Below are 21,404 nucleotides of genomic sequence, written 5' to 3'. Positions count from 1 at the left end.
ACTCCAGCGTGGCCCAGGCAGCACTGGTACACCACGTTGCTCGACCTGTTGATAGCCAACCCAATTACCCTGCCACTCCACCCAGACCTCATAACCCAGGTCCATGGCGGGCTTCGCCATCCGGGCCTGCAGGTTCTTCACCTCACAGCGTGGCTGCTGCATGGCTAAACCAGTCAGAGTTATATTGCTCTGAATCAGTACGAGAAGTTCTCCTGGGTAGCAGGAAGCCTTCCATCCGGTCAACGTCCCTGGCCGAGTGGAAGCGTTTCTCCTGCTGGTGTGAAACGCTTAATCTTACTCCCACTGAGGTCTCGATCCCCTCTATTTTGGACTACCTCTGGTCTCTCAAACAGCAGGGCCTAGCAGTATCATCACTGAGGGTATGCTTGGCTATCTCTACCTTCCTCCCAGGCGAAGGTGGTTGTTCCGTGTTCTCACACCCTATGGTTTCAAGGTTCCTCAAGGGCTGGGAGTGCTTATACCCTCAAGTGCGCCATCTAGCCCCGTCCGGGGACCTCAACCTGGTTTTAATCAGACTTATGTCTCCCCCATTCGGGCCATTAGCAACCTGCTTGCTGCTATACCTGTCTTGAAAGGCAGCTTTCCTCGTAGCCATTACATCGGCCGGAAGAGTCTCCGAGCCTAGGGCTCTTACCGTGGATCCGCCTTACACTGGGTTCCACAAAGATGAGGTGCAGTTGCGACCACTCGACTTTCCTCCCTAAGGTAGTTTCGGCCTTTCATGTTAACCAGGACATCTTTCTCCCGGTCTTCTTTCCGAAACCACACTAAACGCGACGGGAGCAACAATTGCACTCCCTGGATGTCTGTAAAGCGCTTGCATTTTATATTGAGCGGACAAAACCGTTTTGTAAGATGCCCTAACTCTTTGTCGCGGTAGCAGACCGAATGAAAGGCCTCCCTGTTTCCTCTCAGAGGATCTCATCTTGGGTGATGGCGGGCATCCGCACTTGTTATGATTTGGCTCATATTTCCCCAAGCCACATCACCGCGCATTTTACCAGGGCTCAGGCTTCATCTGCTGCCTTCCTGGCTCGTGTACCTATCCAGGAGATATGTCACGCAGCTACCTGGTCCTCGGTCCACACCTTTGCTTCCCATTATGCTCTGGTTCAACAGTCAAGAGATGATGCAGCCTTTGGCTCAGCAGTTTTACATTCTGCCACATCTCATTCCGACCCCACCGCCTAGGTAAAGCTTGGGAATCACCTGACTGGAATGGATATGAGCAAGCACTTGAAGAAGAAAAGATGGTTACTCACCTTTGTAACTGTTGTTCTTCGAGATGTGTTGCTCATATCCACTCCAAACCCACCCTCCTTCCCCATTGTCGGAGTAGCCGGCAAGAAGGAACTGAGAAGCGGTTGGGTCGGCAGGAGTATATAACTGGCGCCATGGCGGCGCCACTCCGAGTGTTGCTAGGGTAAAAATCTTCCGACGAACATGCACACGGCATGCACACCTAACTGGAATGGATATGAGCAACACATCTCGAAGAACAACAGTTACAAAGATGAGTAACCGTCTTTTTTCCATTGGAATTTGCTGATTTATCAAAATCAAAACATTCTGCAAAGACACTTGGATTTTTACAAAGTTCATCCAGAAACCAGGCAGAATTCTGATGGAAATGTATCTGGCTCCTTGCAGGCTGCTGAGGGTCTGCAGCTCTGGGGCAGCCTGCCAGGTAGATTGGCCTGGGGTTGCGAACCCAAAGGCTACCAGGATTCTGTGGCTGCAGAGTAGCCTGTCTCAGGGTTGGAGATGTCAGGGCTGCCAGGGTTTGTTGCTCTGGGCCCAGACTGCTCCTGAGTCAGTGTCCCATCCCATCCCATTTTGCAGAGAATCTTGAAATTTTTGTTTTTTGTTTCAAATCAGAATTAAAACAGATTTCAAAATAGTGAACTCTTCTGTGAAATGGAATACGTTTCTCTGCTCAACTGTCATGCTGTCTGGAGTGGCTTCAAGGCAGACACCCCAAACCAGTGGTGAGTTCTATATTTAGATTTCACCAAGTCAGTAATAAATGCGAACTCCTGGATCACTGTAGCAGTCTTTACATCCAGTCACAGATAATCCCCTTAGACTCTCCAGTCTGTTTTGCCACCCAGGCAAACTGGACTTAGTGATAAATGGTCACTTACACCAAAAATCACACAATATTCAGGTTGCTGCCAGTCCCAAGAGACCAGTCACTTACCCTAGATCAGTGGGCACCCTAGATCTGACACCAAAGACAATATCTGTAGTCAATCCCGTAATAAACTATCTAAGGGCTTATTAACTAGGAAAAAGAACAGAATGAATTATTTACAGGTTAAAGCAAGCAAACAGAAGCACAAATGAGTTGCAATCTAAATCCTAAGAGTGACAGAATTGTAGCGATCTGTCAAGTCAAAGTGTCTTTCAAGGTGGACCTCTGGCTTCAGTTTGGTGGCTTTGGCCCTGTGTGAGTTCAAACAACGAAGAGATGGAACATTTTCCTGTGACTGTTTGTTTTATTTCTTTCATTCAACTTCCAAGTCCACAGAACAAGCTTCCTTGCATGTGACATTTCCAAGGACGTGAGAGGACCATTAATCAATCCTTTATATTGCAATTTTCCTTGATGGCCTATCTGATTTTGATGGTCTTTCTGGATGTGTAGATGGAGCGGGGAATACAGGTACCTGGGTTCATAAGTTTAAAGCAAACATTTTCAAAGTTATAAAGCAAAACTTAAATATTTTCTTATAGCATGGAAAACCAACATTACAAAGTGAGATTAATGCATGCAGCAACTTGCAAACATTTAATAAAGTCTAATCAGTAAATACATTCTTTTAAGAGCAAAACTGTTGAGTGGGTCTGGTCTCCAGCTATGAGTTTGCCAGTTCTTAACTAATTTAATAAAGTCTAATCAGTAAATACATTCTTTTAAGAGCAAAACTGTTGAGTGGGTCTGGTCTCCAGCTATGAGTTTGCCAGTTCTTAACTAATGCCAGCAGCCTGGGCAAGAGTTGGTATCTGGTCTACCAGCATCACAAACTCTATCTGAGTCTCAGTAGGGTTCTCAGGCCTAGCCTGAAGAAAACTTCAAAAGAATAATCTTGAAGAGTATTCAGTCTTACTGTTCTGGAGGGTCACAGATTGCTGGGAGGTTAACAGTTCTCCCAAGTATCCTTCTGGGTTAATATCATGCTAAGAATGCATTGTTTCTTCAATACCAAAAGATGTAAACAAACACGTGTGAACATATACACACGTGTGTGATATGTTAGTTTCTGCTTATTAGCAATCCCTCAGTGGGATGTGCAGAGCTTGGACCCTCAGTGCCAGGGCAGGACACAACACAAAGTGAGTACGGAGAGGTACCATGCAGCCCAAAAACGTCATTCCCTGGTTGTAGCCTCACAAACCTGCCTGAGGCTATGGCTCAGCATGTCCCAGCACTTCCTTCTGAGGCAGCAGCCCTGCAAACCTGCCTTCTGGGGCTGCAGCAAGAGAAGGAAGAACTGGGACATGTCAAGCTCTGGCTGTAGACAGGTTTGCAGGGCTGCAGGCAGGAAAGGAAGCACTGGGGCTTCATGGTACCTCTGTCTCTGCTCTCCAGGCTGTGTCCTGTCCTGGCCCCATGGGCCTATGCTAGGCACATGCCAAGATTCCTAGCGCTTGCTTCCCCAGCTGCAGACCCATAAACCTGCTTGCATCTGGAGCTTTCCATGGGGAGAAAGGACCCCAGGATGTGCCAAACTCAAGCCCCGGGTCCAGGATGGGACCCAGTCTGGAGAGTGCACGGAGAGGTACTGTGCCTGCTTCCTGTGGAAAGCCATGGCATCCAGTTAGCAGCTTCCCTGTCCACAGCATCCCCAGAGCCCGGGCTCCATACATGCCAGAGCTTCCATTCCTGACTGCAACCTTGCAAACCTGCCTGCAGCCGGAACTTTCCCCCAAAATATTGTCAATAGCCAGCATGCCTGTTGACATCTGGACCAATTAACATGTATCTATTGGACAGTATCAGTTCCTGGCAGAATGTTTCCATTAACAAAAAGGTGTAATTAATGGGGTTGCTATTCAGTGGAATCTACGCATGTGCACACACACACACATACACAAACAAAAATTACATTAAAAGACCATTATTACACTTGTGAAGTGAATGACTCAGAGATTAGGACATATACTGTCAACCTTAATTCAGGCAACCTTAATTTGGCCTCCTTGTGTTTATGCTTTATGATACATGTTCATATACTGTTGTTTTTCACAGGACCCCTACCTCATTGAGTGCACAAGATGGATTCTCTGTGAGGAGGAAAAAAGGAGGCTATTGTCTGCCTTATTTGTTGCATAAATTGGAAGATGTGGGGATTGAGGCAGGAAGAGAAAGGAGAGTCTCATAGTTAAGGCTGTTGAATGCTGCCCTGGAGAATTGTATTCCGTTCCTGCCTTGGCCACAGATTTCTTGTGTGATGCTAAGCAAGTCATATAAACCAAACTTTTCACAGGCGGTCCCTAATTGCATGTTCCATATTTTCTCAGTGCCCAGCTTGGGGCTTTGTGGCCTGAATTCTACAGGTGTTGAGCACTCCTAACTGCAACTGCAGTAAGTGGGAGCTGTGCTTTGAGCATATGAATGCTATATAATGCTAAGTACTCTGAAAACTCAGGCCTTAGGGATCTCTCATTGGGCTCCCAACATTTGTGGACACGTTTGACTTTAATCTCTGTGCTTCAGCTTCCTATTGGTAAAATGGGGATAATACCACCCTCTCAGCTCACAGAGGTTTTGCAAAGATACGTTAATGTTTGTGAATTACTCAGATACCATAGTGATAAGTGCCAGAGATGAGCCCATGAAGAAATTAATAATTCTGTCTTTAGAGCAGCATTTGCAGTAATTAAAGAAGAAGGCCACATGCTGAACAATGAGGACAAAAAAATAAACTATTGAATATCTATGCTAATTAAGTGAGCACCATCCATCTTACATCCTGAATGAGATGGATCCTGTGGGGGAAAAAAGTAGTATGTGATCAAGTAATTAAAAACTGTCTTAATGCATATGCACAAGGGGGCTGAATTAAGATTGCACAGGCAACCTTAATTTTAGTATTTCCTAACCTCTGAGTGCTTGATTTTGCAACCTGAATAGTGTTCTTTTATGTAGGTGAGGGTGTACAGATCCCGTTTCAAATGTAAATGTCCTTATAGGAAGTCCAAATACCATATACTATACAGAAATCAGTAATAAAGAGGATAAAGGTGCCTAAATAATTTGGGCAACCAAATCTAGGATTTGAGTGTCCTAATAATTTTTCCATATTCGAGAATTAGGTTCCCAACGTAAAGTCTATATCATCAGAGATCATGTATCTGTTTACATGGTGTGATACCACTATAACTCAACATACAAAACCAAGACTGCTGGCAAATGCAGAAAGGAGTAGTTATAGTGTTGAACCTTCTCTTGTGTTCATTATTATTTTAGGAATAATCTCAGAAAGAAACTATCAGCACTTCTCTGCTCTGTACATTCCCACTTTGTTTTATGAGACACACGATGAGGAAAAAGTTATTCCAACTTCATTTTAAATGAGTTCTAGTTTACTTTATGACTTAGGCTGTTTAATCATAGACTCATAGACTCCAGGACTGGAAGGGACCTCGAGAGGTCATCGAGTCCAGTCCCCTGCCCTCATGGCAGGACCAAATATTGTCTAGACCATCCCTAATAGCCATTTATCTAACCTACTCTTAAATATCTCCAGAGATGGAGATTCCACAACTTCCCTAGGCAATCTATTCCAGTGTTTAACTACCCTGACAGTTAGGAACCTATTCCTAATGTCCAACCTAAATCTCCCTTGCTGCAGTTTAAGCCCATTGCTTCTTGTTCTATCATTGGAGGCTAAGGTGAACAAGTTTTTTCCCTCCTCCTGATGACACCTTTTTAGATACCTGAAAACTGCTATCATGTCCCCTCTCAGTCTTCTCTTTTCCAAACTAAACAAACCCAATTCCTTCAGCCTTCCTTCATAGGTCATGTTCTCAAGACCTTTAATCATTTTTGTTGCTCTTCTCTGGACCCTCTCCAATTTTTCCACATCTTTCTTGAAATGCGGTGCCCAGAACTAGACACAATACTCCAGCTGAGGCCTGACCAGTGCAGAGTAAAGCGGAAGAATGACTTCTCGTGTCTTGTTTACAACACACCTGTTAATGCATCCCAGAATCATGTTTGCTTTTTTTGCAACAGTATCACACTATTGACTCATATTAAGCTTGTGGTCTACTATGACCCCTAGATCTCTTTCTGCCATACTCCTTCCTAGACAGTCTCTTCCCATTCTGTATGTGTGAAACTGATTGTTCCTTCCTAAGTGGAGCACTTTCAATTTATCTTTATTGAACTTCATCCTGTTTACCTCAAACCATTTCTCCAATTTGTCCAGATCATTTTGAATTTTGACCCTGTCCTCCAAAGCAGTTGCAATCCCTCCCAGTTTGGTATCGTCCGCAAACTTAATAAGCGTACTTTCTATGCCAACATCTAAATCGTTGATGAAGATATTGAACAGAGCCAGTCCCAAAACAGACCCCTGCGGAACCTCACTTGTTATACTTTTCCAGCAGGATTGGGAGCCATTAACAACTACTCTCTGAGTACGGTTATCCAGCCAGTTATGCACCCACCTTATAGTAGCCCCATCTAAATTGTACTTTCCTAGTTTATCTATAAGAGTATCATGCGAGACCGTATCAAATGCCTTACTAAAGTCTAGGTATATCACATCCACCGCTTCTCCCTTATCCACAAGGCTCGTTATCCTATCAAAGAACGCTATCAGATTAGTTTGACACGATTTGTTCTTTACAAATCCATGCTGGCTATTCCCTATCACCTTACCACCTTCCAAGTGTTTGCAGATGATGTCTTTAATTACCTGCTCCATTATCTTCCCTGGCACAGAAGTTAAACTAACTGGTCTGTAGTTTCCTGGGTTGTTTTTATTTCCCTTTTTATAGATGGGCACTATATTTGTCCCCTTCCAGTCTTCTGGAATCTCCCCCGTCTCCCATGATTTCCCAAAGATAATAGCTAGAGGCTCAGATACCTCTTCTTTTAACTCCTTGAGTATTCTAGGATGCATTTCATCAGGCCCTGGTGACTTGCAGGCATCTAACTTTTCTAAGTGATTTTTTACTTGCTCTTTTTTTATTTTATCTTCTAAACCTACCCTCTTCCCGTAAGCATTCACTATATTAGACATTCATTCAGACTTCTCAGTGAAGACCGAAACAAAGAAGTCATTAAGCATCTCTGCCATTTCCAAGTCTCCCGTTACTGTTTCCCCCTCCTTACTGAGCAGTGGGCCTACCCTGTCCTTGGTCTTCCTCTTGCTTCTAATGTATTGATATAAAGTCTTCTTGTTTCCCTTTATTCCCACAGCTAGTTTGAGTTCATTTTATGCCTTTGCCTTTCTAATCTTACCTCTGCATTCCTGTGTTATTTGCCTATATTCATCCTTTGTAATCTGACCTAGTTTCCATTTTTTATACGATGCTTTTTTATTTTGTAGGTCACGCAAGATCTCAAGGGTAAGCCAAGGTGGTCTTTTGCCACATTTTCTATCTTTCCTACCCATCGGAATAGCTTGCTTTTGGGCCCTTAATAGCGTCTCTTTGAAAAACTGCCAACTCTCCTCAGTTGTTTTTCCCCTCAGTCTTGATTCCCATGGGACCTTACCTATCAGCTCTCTGAGCTTACCAAAATCCGCCTTCCTGAAATCCATTGTCTCTATTTTGCTGTACTCCCTTCTACCCTTCCTTAGAATTGCAAACTCTATGATTTCATGATCACTTTCACCCAAGCTTCCTTCTACTTTTAAATTCTCAACTAGTTTCTCCCTATTTGTTAAAATCAAGTCTAGAACAGCTTCCCCCCAGTAGCTTTTTCAACTTTCTGAAATAAAAAGTTGTCTGCAATGCAGTCCAGGAACTCATTGGATAGTCGGTGCCCTGTGGTGTTATTTTCCCAACATATATCTGGATAGTTGAAGTCCCCCATCACCACCAAATCTTGGGCTTTGGATGATTTTTTTAGTTGTTTGAAAAAAGCCTCATCCACCTCTTCCACCTGATTAGGTGGCCTGTAGTAGACTCCCAGCACGACATCACCCGTGTTTTTTACCCCTTTTAGCCTAACCCAGAGACTCTCAACACTTCCGTCTCCTATGTCCATTTCCACCTCAGTCCAAGTGTGTACATTTTTAATATATAAGGCAACACCTCCTCCCTTTTCCCCCTGTCTATCCTTCCTGAGCAAACTATACCCATCCACACCAACATTCCAGTCGTGTGTATTATCCCACCAAGTTTCAGTAATGCCAACAATGTCATAGTTGTTTTTATTTATTAGCACTTCCAGTTCTTCATGCTTATTACCCATACTTCTTGCATTTGTATATAGGCATCTAAGATACTGGTTTGATCTTGCCTCCCAGCTTTGCCCTGACCCTCCTTCCTCACTGTCATTATAGCCCGTGCTCCCTCCTGTTTCCAACCCATCTCCCAGGTCATGTTCCCCACTTACCTGTGGGGTTTGCTCACCTGTCCCCGTCGAACCTAGTTTAAAGCCCTCCTTACTAGGTTAGCCAGTCTGTGCGCAAATAAGGCCTTTCCCCTCTTCGAAAGGTGAACGCCATCTGTGCCTAGCAGTCCTTCCTCGAATAGCATCCCGTGGTCGAGGAAGCCAAAGCCCTCCTGGCAACACCATCTTCGCAGCCAGGCATTCACCTCCACGATGCATCTGTCTCTGCCCGGGCCTCTACCTTCAACAGGAAGAATCGAAGAGAATACCACCTGCGCTCCAAACTCCTTAACCCATAGTCCCAGAGCCCTGTAGTCACTCTTGATCTGCTCAGTGTCACACCTCGCAGTATCATTTGTGCCCACATGCATGAGTAGCATGGGGTAGTAGTCAGAAGGCTGGATAATCCTCGACAATGCCTCTGTAACATCTCGGATACGGGCCCCTGGCAGGCAGCATACCTCCCGGGATGAACGGTCAGGGCGACAGATGGGTGTCTCCGTCCCCCTCAGCAGAGAGTCTCCAACCACCACTACCCTACGTTTCTTATCAGTGGTGGCAGCAGACCTCCCAGCCTTAGGGGTATGAGGCTTCACCTTCTTAATTGTTGGGGGTGATTCCTTCTCTCCTGTATCAAGAAGAGCATAACGGTTATCTTTTACCACAGCAGGAGGGTTTGCAGCAGGGGTGGAGCACTGCCTGCTGCTAGAAGTAACCAGCTGGCTGTGTCCACCCTGAGCTTCCTCCTCCACTGGTGTGTCAGATACACCCTGAGGCATCTCCTCCTCCACTGGTGTGTTGGTAGTCCTGTGAACTGGGACAGCTACATCAGCTGTCTCCACATGGATACTGTCCAAGAATTGCTCATGGATATGGATGTTCCTCAGCCTAGCCACCTCCTCCTGTAGCTCTCCCACCTGCTGCCTGAGAGATTCCACCAGTAGGCACCTTTCACATTGGATGCCACCCCCAGCCTGGATATCAGTAAGTGGAAATTGCAAATTACAGTCTTTGCAAGCCCACACCAGAATCTGGTAAAAGCATCCATGCTTTGGTGCTCTGTCTGGCTACAGGCGCAGGTGGAGGAGACAGAAGCAGTGCTGGCACAGGTGTTGCGGGTCCTCCTCACCATTGTAAGCCTCCCTCTGTCCAACTCTCTCAAATTCCCGTCTGCAGCTCCCTGTCCGCTCTGCTCTGCTGTAAACAGAAAGGTTTTGGATGTGGCTTCTTCTAATGATGTTTTCCTTTAATCCATAAAAAGATGTATATTCTAGGCAAGTTAATACAGTAGAACCTCAGTGTTATGAACACCTTGGGAATGGAAGTTGTTCATAACTCTGAACAAAATGTTAGGATGGTTCTTTCAAAAGTTTACAACTGAAGATTGACTTAATACAGCTTTGAAACTTTACTATGCAGAAGAAAAATGCTCCTTTTAACCACCTTAATGTAAATGAAACAAGCACAGAAACAGTTTCCTTACCTTGTCAGATTTTTTTAAACTTTCCCTTTATTTTTAGTAGTTTACATTTAAAACAGTACTCTACAGTATTTGCCTTTTTTTTCTTTTTTTTTTTTTTGGTCTCTGCTGCTGCCTGATTGCATACTTCCAGTTCTAAATAAGGTCTGTGGTTGACTGGTCATTTCGTAACTCTGGTATTCATAACTCTGAGGTTCTACTGTATTCATATTACCATTCACCTTTCTTGCTTCTTTTGATATACTGAATTTATGGCTTTTCTTCGCACAAAATGTTTTACCTTAAATTTCCAGAATATCATTGCAATAATAACCAATAAACTTCCCTCTGTTGCCATATATTGATTACCTTATATTTAATCTTATTTTAGGAAAAATGAGATAGTTCACAGCATTTTTTATTTATTTAGTCTGAGCCCTATAGTGTTTTAATAATATCCTTTTATTATGGCTCCATCTCTTTTATTTGACTTTTGTTATAAAGTACAAAGTACATTCTTCTGAGTTGAATGTCATGCTGTCATAAAAAATTGCAGCATGAAAGAGCTTTTACTAATATTTTTAGGAAAGGTCTGTTTTGTGCAACTGCAGTCTTTTCAATTAAACTGAAATATAAAGAAAGAGTAATCAAAGGGCACTACAGTGCCATGTAAAATAGCTCAATCTGGGGATCTCCATCTCTTGGCCCTTAAGCCAGTAAAGGTATAAAGATGTTACTGCATCTAGAGCAGTGCAAAATGTGGCCCAAAAACCCTAAAGTGCACAGTTTACTAGGTTTGGACTTTCGTTACAGAGCACAAAACAATTTTTTTCCCTTTCTAGCAAACCAAGGTGGCTTTATTATTTTGTTTTAAAACTATTTGAAATTTTTTTTTAGGTTTCATTGGGAAGCTTGGATTTCCATCTGAGTTGGCTTTGACCTTTTGGGTTATAAACTGAAACTTGAAGCTAAATTTTAGGGGACCCATATTGATGACATTCACTGCAATTGAAAACTGGGGTAGCCAGAGATTGAGTTCTAGGAAGATGAAAAATATAGTTAGTTTTTACCTACACTTGAATGCAGATGGGAGTGACAATTGTATGCAGCCAACCCTGAGGATGTTAATTTGAGAAGCACAGGGAAAACTTTATGGTTTTCAAATAGTACCTTCAGTTGCAGAGTCAGTGTCTTTTCTGTGTTAACAGCTTTAACTTTTAGACATCAAAAAGTACTGCTGCCTGAGCCTGTTTTTTGCTTCATGCATCACAAGAAAAGTCATTTGGGAGTTAGGTGTGTAGGCACCTATCTGCATCTTCAGGCACCTAAATAATTTTTAAAATTTGGCCCTAGAATGCTATGAAAATATTGCAATCTCCAAGCTGTGAGATAAAACAAGGGTATCATTGGACTATTTAAATCTGGCTTAGACCTGACAGTTGGAACACAAAAGAAAAATTTACAAGGATATTTTCATTGTCCTTTTAGTAACAAAATCCCAGACAAATGAAATCACCCCAATACAATTCATTAATGGCAGTATCAATGAATAGACTGTTTTGTGTTGTGCCTTAGACATCATGTTAAATGTAACCTCTTAGCATGGATTTCCCAGATTCTGTCCTTCGCTGCTGCAGAATCTAACGAAGGTGGGAAGTGCCATTTCATTAGTGTGTTCCCCATTTTCCAAGTAGAAGCACTTCCCTTGGGTTTCTCTGTGTTCAGGGGATCCTAACACCTTTTCTCACTCTTTAAGCAATAAACTTTTAAACTGCCAAGAGGATGCTCTTAACTACTAGCATAGAAGTATGAAAGGAGAAATGTATCTAAAAAGCCACCGACTTTTCGCTCCTACATCTCCTGTTCTGGCTTCCGTCCAGCATGAGAATGATGGAAGAGGCTGAAATAAAGTTGCTGGTTATCAATAGTCAATCTTCATGTCTGAGATGAAGTTCTAATCAGTAGCTTTTCATAGAAGTTGCCCCGTTGTGCTTTATAGAAGTAGGACAAATCAGCTTTGCTGTTACTTTCTATTTGCCACATTATAATCATGATGATAATATTAGTTCATGTAACGGAGTCTACTTATTTCGTTTTACCTTAATCAGCAAAGTCACAGTTCATGAGGCTATGTGTATGCAAACCTTACTCATGGGAGCAGTTCCACTGAAATCAACAGGATTGCTTATGTAATTAAGAGGTGCAGGATTTCATTCCAAATTGGTGAATTGCAACTCTGTGTATGGTATATAATTTAACACTTTTTCATTCAGGGTTTTACAGCTGCTGGTATTGCAGAAGCATATTGTATGCTTCAGTCAAAATCCTTAGACTACTCAGTTTAATAGTATAGACATAATGCAAACCTGCATCTCGTCACTTTGAGTGCTCATATTAATTAGCATAGTGCTTTAGGTCCTTTAACTCCGCCACTTTGGAGGATGACAGCACTTGTAAGCTCTAGACTTACTGTAAAAGTGGTGTCAGCTAGCTGTGAGGAGCAAAGATCAGTCTTTAAATCAAACTTTTTATAGGTTTGATCAACAGACATTAATTCCTTTTAAATGATACTCTAACTACCAAACTAAAACATGGTAGTGAACTTCCAAGTGTTAGTTTAGTGCAAATGTCAGGTTCAGAATCACTTATGTATGCAGTTTCTTAAAATAGAATCAATGAGGGAAATAACAAGCTAATGCTCTGAATCACGCTCTGGTGTTCACAGGGTGCTGGCAAGTACAGTAGTCTCAATGCACAAGGCAAATAAATGTTCATCTTGACTTGACATATTTCTGTCAGGCTTATTCATTTTTACAGCAAAAGGAGTTCTTGCAGAACAGCTGAAGTGTTTCTGAATTTTCCCACAGGGATCATTGCTGCAAAGCCTTGAATATGTATGGGCAGTTTAAAAATAATATAGTAAAGTTTCTTTATGGTGGATTTTAACTGTAAAAGAGTTTCACAGAGAAGGGAATTATTTTTAAAACAACAACAACCTTGGTTTAACTGAGAAATGACAAATGAGGGACTTCCTCAGTGTTTAAGGTAATGCCGTAAGAATTGTTATCTACATTATATATTTTCACATAATTTATGAGAAATTTTACTATACACCATGTGTTAGCATTTTAAATATGCATTTTGAAATCATTAGCATTTATGGCTACTTTTTATGTTGTTTGTACTACGTCAGTAACACAACCGGCTAACAAAACTACCAGCATAGATTTTAATGTTGATTATGAAAATTTAATTGTGAAAAAAGTTTCCTGCAGCTGCACTGTTTTTAGAACCTCACTTGAAGTCAATGGGAGCTCCATGTGTACATAGCAGCTGTATGCTCTATCCTTTCATGAACATGTGTTTGAGAAACATAATTCCAGTGCTTTTAGAAACTTTCTTTCACACGCACAATGTTAGCTCTGGTAGTAATTTTACATCAATAGATGCTATGGCCCAAGATTTGATTATTTTAATCCACTTTCCACCATTGCTACATGTTGTATAGATTTTGTTGTTGTTGCTTTATCTCTTAGCCCATATTTTGGTGATTTGGGCATAACTAACTTGGTGTTTTTAACATACTGCCCTAGGTCCTCAATCAAATTTATAGCAGTTCACTATCATCCAGGATCTAGAACTCTCTGTGTTGTCAGTCTCCTATTGTGGGTTGCCTATTATTTGTATTCCAGTAGTGCCCAGAGGCCCCAACTGAGACTGGCACCCTATCGTGCTAGAACAGGGTGCAACAGGTTGGATCACAGAACCCCCCTTGGGAACTGCCAACTGATGTGCCAAGACTGCTTCTGCTCCTGCTTTCCCTGCCAGCTTAGGACTCCAGCACCCTGTCTTGCTGAGCCAGACGCACCCATCTCCTCCAACACAGACTTAGGGTCTGAATTACGTGCCCCAAAGCTGCAGACTTAACTGAATGCAGTTTACAGAAGTGTTCCTGTCTTTAACACTCAGATGCCCAACTTCCAATGGGGTCTAAACCCCAAATAAATCCCTTTTACACTGTATAAAGCTTATACAGGATAAACTCATAAATGTTCACCCTCTGTAACACTGATAGAGAGATATGCACAGCTGTTTGCAGCCCCCCCCTCCAGTATTAAGGCATACTCTGGGTTAATTAATAAGTAAAACATGATTTTATTAAATACAGAAGGTAAGATTTAAGTGGGTCCAAGTAATAGCAGACAGAACAAAGTGAATTACCAAGTGAAATAAAATAGAACATGCAAGTCTATGACTAAGAAACGGAATACAAATAAAACCTCATCAGTTCCAGTAAGCTTCCTTTTACAGACTAGTCTCCTGCTAGTCTGGGTCCAGCAATCACTCACACTCCCTGTAGTTACTGTCCTTTGTTCTAGTTTCTTTCAGGTATCCTTGGGTGTGGAGAGGCTATTCCTTTAGCCAGCTGAAGATAAAATGGAGGGGTCTCCCGGGGGTTTAAATAGACTTTCCCTTGTGAGTAGAGACCCCCTCCTCACTCCTATGCAAAGTCCAGCTCCAAGATGGAGTTTTGGAGTCACATGGGCAAGCCACATGTCCATGCATGACTCAGCTTTTACCAGCCAAGCCACATTCCTGGGAAGGCTCAGATGTGCATAGGCATCTTCAAGTTCATTGCTGACTTTAGTGGTTTTTGACTGGGCACTTAATTTGCACTTTTCTCAAGAAGCTGACCAAATGCTCTATTAGGCTAGTTAAAATCAAGCCAGTACACAGCCAATATTCATAACTTCGAATACAAAAATGATACACACATACAAATAGGATGAATACATTCAGCAGAACATAACCTTTACATAGATATGTTACATGGCATATGTAGCCTAAAACATATTCCAGTTATGTCACATATACAATCATAAGCATATTCCATAAAGCCTTATGGAGGACACTGTCACACATGGATTCTCAAGCTTCATTGCACTGCAACCCCCTTCTGACAACAAAAATTACTACATGACCTCAGGAGGGGTGACCAAAGCCCTTCAGCCTCAAGTGGTGGGGCCTGTAACCTGAGCCCCAGCACCCAGGGCTGAAGCCCTTGGGCTTTGGCTACAGCCCTGGGTGATGGGGCTTGGTCTCTGGCTTTGTCCCCAGGCCCCAGCAAGTCTAATGCCAGCCCTGATGACCCTCATCCTAGGGTACTTAAGGAGCTAGCTGATGCAGTCTCAGAACCATTAGCAATTATCTTTGAGAACTCCTAAAGGACAGGTGAGGTCCTATACGACTAGAGAAAGGCAAACATAGAACTTACCTTTAAAAAGAGCAGCAAAGAGGACCCAGGGAATTATAGACCAGTCAGCCTCACGTTAATACCTGGAAAGATACCGGAACAAATTATTAAACAATCAGTTTGTAAGCATCTGGAGGATAATAGCATTATAAGGAATAACCAGCATGGATTTGTCAAGAACAAATTATGCCAGTTCAATGTGATTTCCTTCTTATTGGCCTAGTGAATTAGGGGAAGCAGATGATGTGATATATCTTGATTTTCATAAGGCTTTTGACAGTCTTACATAACATTCTCATTAGCAAACTAAGGATAGCTAAGCTCTGGAATAGGCTTCCATGGAAGGTTGTGGAATCCCCATCGTCGGAGGTTTATAAAAACATGTTAGAAAAACATCTGTCAGGGATGGTCGAGGTTTACTTGGTCCTGCCTCAGCACAGGGGGCTGGACTTGATGTCCCTTCCAGCCCTACATATCTATGGTTCTGTAATATACAAATACATAATGAGAGAGGGCCCCTAACCTGAGTATTTTTAGACAGGGCAGACAGAGTAGGAAGATGTGCTGCCTTCCCCAAGTTCATGCAGCAGGTGAATGGCTCAGGAAGGATTAAAACTCAGCTCTTCTTATGCTAAAGCCAATGCCCTAGCCTGTAGACCACACTGTCTCATAAGTAAGTTTGAGAATTAATAGTGAAGATTAGTTCTCAGGTCAGTGAAAGATCAGAATAGTGGGAAAGAGTTTTATAAAATATAATAATAAATGCTCATTTAGTAGTTTTCATACAAATGCTGCTTCTCCATTCCTCTCCTTTCTAGTCTGTTCTCTTGATGGCTCTCGTCCATTAAACTTTTCTTTCTTGCTGCACTCCTTTCTCTTCCCATTCTCAGAAGATAAGAACTGTCAGAGTGGGTCAGACCAATAGTTTATCTAGCCCACTATTCTGTCTTCAACAGTGACTAATACCAGAGCTTGAGGGGGAATGTGTACAGAACAGGGCAGAACAGATCCCTGTCTTCCCCTAAAGGCTTCTGGCAATCAGAGGCTTAGGGTTGCTCCGAAGATGGGATTGCATCCCTGAACAATCTTGATAGCTACTGATGGACCTATCTAGTTCATTTTTTAACCCAGTTATACTTCCATGGTAATGAGTTCTACAGGTTGTGTGAAAAAGTACTTCCTCTTGTTTGTATAATTCTGCTGCCCACGGCTGCCTTATTTATGTGTTACACTACAGTACACACCAGAAGCAGGACTCTCACCGCATTCATCTGTTGTGCTGTCAACTTTTGAACTTTTGTACCTCATCTTTCAATTTTGTCCTGGAGTTTTTTTATGCTCCCTATTTAAGCATCTGAAAGACAATATAAATATTGACAGCTGTTGCAACAATGGGTGAGTACTGCAGGAACCCACATCCAGCAGTCCTATAGGAAACAGACTGCCTATAGGATGGGAAAATATCATAAATTGTTGGTAGGATGTCACACTCATGAGTTTGAGGGTTTGAGAGCTGCTCAACACTGCCAGCCTCCATGTATTATTGATTTATAAGAAAATCTATATTGCATTATCATTAAGATTTATGACTTGGAGAGAAAAACAGTGGAGTAGAGGTTGTTACTTTGTCCCCAGATCACCCTGTTGTGGCGAGGTGTTGGAGTACATGTGCTACATACAGTAATAACAAACTCTTTTCTGAAACGTTTGTAGAGGCTATACTAAAATTTAGTAAATTAGGATAGGCAAAAAAAAATTTAATGTCCTTGCCTTTGTCATTTTGTGTCATAATGTAATTGTACTGTAGATTATTTTTTGTGTGCATTTAATATCCTTGAAGTTCCCAATGTCCTTTCCTCTCAGAGAAGCCTTTCATCGTTTTCATCCCCTGCTAGGTAAAAGTCACCTGCCGCTTTAAGCGATCTTGATCAATTCTGACAGTAACGCCAACCAAGTTTCCTTAGAGATGCAACATATTTAAGAAGCTGTAACTACAGCTAAAGTCTGTCCAATGCACACTACAGAATTGCCCTTCAAGGTGAGGTTGCACAGTTGAGCCAAAAGCGTATATATTCTGGGAGTAATTAGAAAAAATCAGTTGCTCTCTGTGAGAAAGGAGGAATAAAATGGGGGGGAGGAGCTGAAATGGGAAATGAACAATGCAGATCACAAAGCCAAAGATGTAGTGCAAGAGCAGTGAAGAAAAAACGTTCTCAGCCAAAGGGATTTGTCTGTGAAACAAACTTCTGGAGGAGAGTAGATGAATCCAGAATCTAACCATCTTTAGAAAACATTCAAAACCTTCCTCTTTGAAAAGGCTACTCTGCCTAAGAAGGACACACCCTTTATCCACCCCTAGAAACTCATCCAAGCCCTCACCCTCTCCCAAGCAGAGTTTTGACCCCAAAAAGGTTAGAAGTGCCAGAGACTCCATTAAGTTCACTTGGGACTTCACTATTGCTATCAGTTTTATGAGGAAGGTGCTCAGATACTACGGTGATTGTCAGTAGTACAAGGTCCTAAAGTACATAGAAGTTAGCAATGCTGTTTTGGCCTTAAGACGGTCACTTCATGACAAGGGCGTTGGAGCCTTCCCAAAAGTGAGGGGGGACAAGGGGACCCACCCTGCCTCTTCCCAAAGCCTGCCTATGCTCATCCTCTTCCCTGAAGGCCCCACCTCTAGCCAAGCCGGAGTAGAGCCTGGGAACCCGCCTATCCTGCCCAGGGTGGAGCCAAAAGCAGCTCCCTGCCTGTGTTCCTGCCCCCCGGACCCTCTGCCCATGGCAGATGGAGGAACCCAGCCTCCCCACAGCTGCCTGCAGTCTGGACATGGTAAGAGCCGTGTGGGCAGCTGCAGCAGACCCTATACCTGCCGGCAGTGGGGGGCACGAGGAGAGCAGCCCTCAGCCCGTGTTCCTGCCCCTGGGGCTCCTCTCCCAACGCAGGGAGAGGGTGTGCGGCTCCCCACAGCTGCCTGTGCAGCTCTTCCCATGGCCAGGCTGCGGCTCCAAGGAGCCCCCATCCCCGACCAGAGCCGGGTCAGGGACAGAACCACACGGGCAGCTGTGGGGAGCTGGTGCAGAGTCACGCATTCTCCACTTCCACCTGCCCTGGGCTGGGTGGGGGCTGTGCTCGGGACCCCTGCACCACAGGCAGGTGGAGGGTCTGTGTGGGCTCCCTCAACTGCTGGGGCTCCACCAGCAGGCAGGAGATGGGGCCACTGCTTCATGAACACTTTTTAAAGGAAAAGGTATATAGTTGTGCACAGTGGGTCGGATTATCAAAGGCTCTCCAGAAATGTGCCTCTGATATATATGTGCCCTTTAGATATTGTTTTTCAGTCTTTGTTTATGTGATACCTGTTCATTACATGAGATAAAAGTAGACCTAGGATCTATTTTTCACATTAGAAGTGTTAAATACGTACCATGATGTGTGGGTGACTATCTTTCATTGAACAGACACAGCATGTGTCAGAGAATAAATGATCTTGGTGTAGACAGCTTTGTATAAAGTGCATTTTCCTTGTTATAGTAAGTTTTTACCAGCTCAAGAGCGTATTGATTTTTCTGAATGCTCTCTGCTGATATAGCAGGTGTGCTGTAGCTCTGTGACTGCTGAATTTGACACAACTCTAAATTCAAAGTGAGAATTTCAAACCTGTTCTGTAGTAGTTATCTAACAGCTAGCACCATTTCCAACATTCCCAGAGGAGTTCAAAGGCAAGACCTCCTTTAGTTTAACAACTTTTTGTATTTATCATTGGATTGAAGAGTTGAAGGTTGTCTGATCATATACCACAAAGCCAAGCACAGATCAGATCTCATTCGTTTAAAAAAAAAAAGGGATTAGAAACTGATAGGAATTGAAATACCTATCTTAAAATGTTAAAAATGTTATGAGGAAAAGCTGCACATATAAAATTCTAATCTGATTATTAAAAAAAAGTAAGAAATCAAGGGATCAGTATAAAAGATGCTCACCATTTTAGCTGCTATTTCTTTGTTTCATTTACAGTATTTATGACTCAGGGCATGACTAGGCTACATAGGGTGCAGCAGAAAAGCTGCATCCACTTCTGCTCGTGAGTGGCTAGAAAATGGTATAATTTATGTTTTCTGCATTTTTAGAAGCATTCTGACTAATTACACTGGTTAGAGGGCATTGTAGAGGTTCATGAGTTCAAACCCACTGAGACAGCAATTTGTCTGGAGTATGCCTTTATTCTGATATATGGCATGATATTAACTTATCAGTCTGTTTACTTAACATATTTTTTTTCAAAAATAGCCTTGTATTGCTCTCCCAACTGCTTATCTGTTCTGCATCACTGAAGCAGAGATACCAAATTAGTCTGAGAGATCACACATTTTCTCTTCTCTTTTTTCTGTCTCTGTATCTTTCTTTTACTTGGATGTAAAATATATATTTTAAAACATTTAGCTACTAAGAAGAGATGAATGATTCAACCTTTGTATGAAGACAGAAAAAAAAAAGTAACTAGTAAGAATGAAATCTGTTTAAATATGCTGCTATACAACCTCAGATGGGACACTTCCATTTCCTGGAAGTGCCAGAGCCCATCTCAGTTTGTTCAGCCAGTCATTCAAGCAGCAGAAGATGATTTGGGAAGAGGTAAAATGTTAATCATGACACAAATACAACATGCAATTTAGGTGCTCTGTTGGTGGCAATAAAGATCAAAGTGCTGTCTCCATGGTACATGGTACACAGCACAGATGGTCACTATACAGTCTCTTCCACACTCCCCCAGCTATTGTGCCTTACCCTGACTAATTCAGCCTATATGGCCCACTAAATCCCTGACCTTTGCTCAGACTCCCATTAAAGCTTCTAATTACCACCAGTTTTGGCACTGTTTTTTCCAGTATGAAAATCTGGAAATTGAGACCACTGCTCATTTCACATAGGCCATTGAACTGCCATCTGATGGTAATAACTCTTACTCAATAGTGACCCAGGCTGGGTTTGAGCCAGTGATCTAGAAGGGTGGTATCAGGATGTACTGCCTATCTTTAGAATCCTCTGCACCAGCATAAAATGGCTTAAATTAGGAAAGGAGAAAGCATCTAAATGTGTAAGTGTAATTAAGAAAAATACAAGTGGCTACAGTCTTATATTAGTAAGCTGAGGAAAAATTCATATAGTGTTAAATCTTAGCTGAAAACCACTCTAGCAAGGCAATAGAAAAACACAGTCCTGTTTTTGTTTTTGGGGAGTGTTTTTGAACAGAGACATCAAAATGAGGATAATTAATCCAATTCTGCACTACTTACATGTATAAACCTCCCATTGAGCTGAATGGGAATATTGCAGTTATTAGATCACATAAGTCAGAATTTAAAGAAAGTCAAAGTAAAATAAAAATGTTGACTGGGGTTCAGTACATTCAATAAAACACATTTTAATCAAAATCTTAGAAGAAGAACAGATACCAGAATTCCTAGTGCCTTTTAAAGCCTCAAGATAAAGGGGAGACATAATTAAAGAGAGGCAAAAAGAAGAACTTTGTGAAAATTAAAATTTGAGGCTGCTGAATGTTTACTGTATTTTAAAGGGCTTTCAAAACAAACAGAACTTGAAACAAAAAAGATAAAGTAAAAGGTTTTCAGAGTAAAAATAAATTAAAAGTGAGGTCAGTGTGTACAACTCTCCCTCACATATAAAATTTTGTATGCCTTTCACCTTCCCTTCATGTTCCATTCTCTCCTGTCTCTGTTTTCATAATATTACCTCTCTCTATTCTAATAATCTTCCTGGTTATTTAAATATGATTTTATTTCTGATCATGATTTCTCACATTTCCTGCACCTGTTTTACTTCCCATGTTTTTCACACTTATTTAGTCAATTCATTTCTCTTGGTTTGATCTGGCTCTGTAGAGCACAGTAACTATCTTCTGCCTCCTAAAAAAACCTCTCAGCAGCCCACAGAAGGCCTTAAAAATACAGCTACTTTTATCTACCTTACTTTTCTACAATATATTTCTCTCACTTAGTTTCATTTTTGTAGCTTCTGCTGATCAACAGAAGTCATTCTGCTTCAAGCTGTATCACTGATTATATGATGAATTG

The 21,404-nt window shown here is 42.2% G+C and overlaps 1 protein-coding gene across 3 annotated transcripts in view; it reads left to right on the top strand.

The window, feature by feature from the left end:
- ENTREP2 (endosomal transmembrane epsin interactor 2) overlaps positions 1 to 21,404 on the top strand; it is a 399,527-nt gene that overhangs the window by 272,991 nt on the left and 105,132 nt on the right. The window lies entirely within an intron of this gene.

The sequence above is a fragment of the Gopherus flavomarginatus genome, chromosome 9 (genome assembly GCF_025201925.1).
Source record: "Gopherus flavomarginatus isolate rGopFla2 chromosome 9, rGopFla2.mat.asm, whole genome shotgun sequence".
Lineage (NCBI taxonomy): Eukaryota > Metazoa > Chordata > Testudines > Testudinidae > Gopherus > Gopherus flavomarginatus.
The sequence above is the reverse complement of the archived record's forward strand: the minus strand, read 5'-3'. Positions and strand labels throughout refer to the sequence as shown.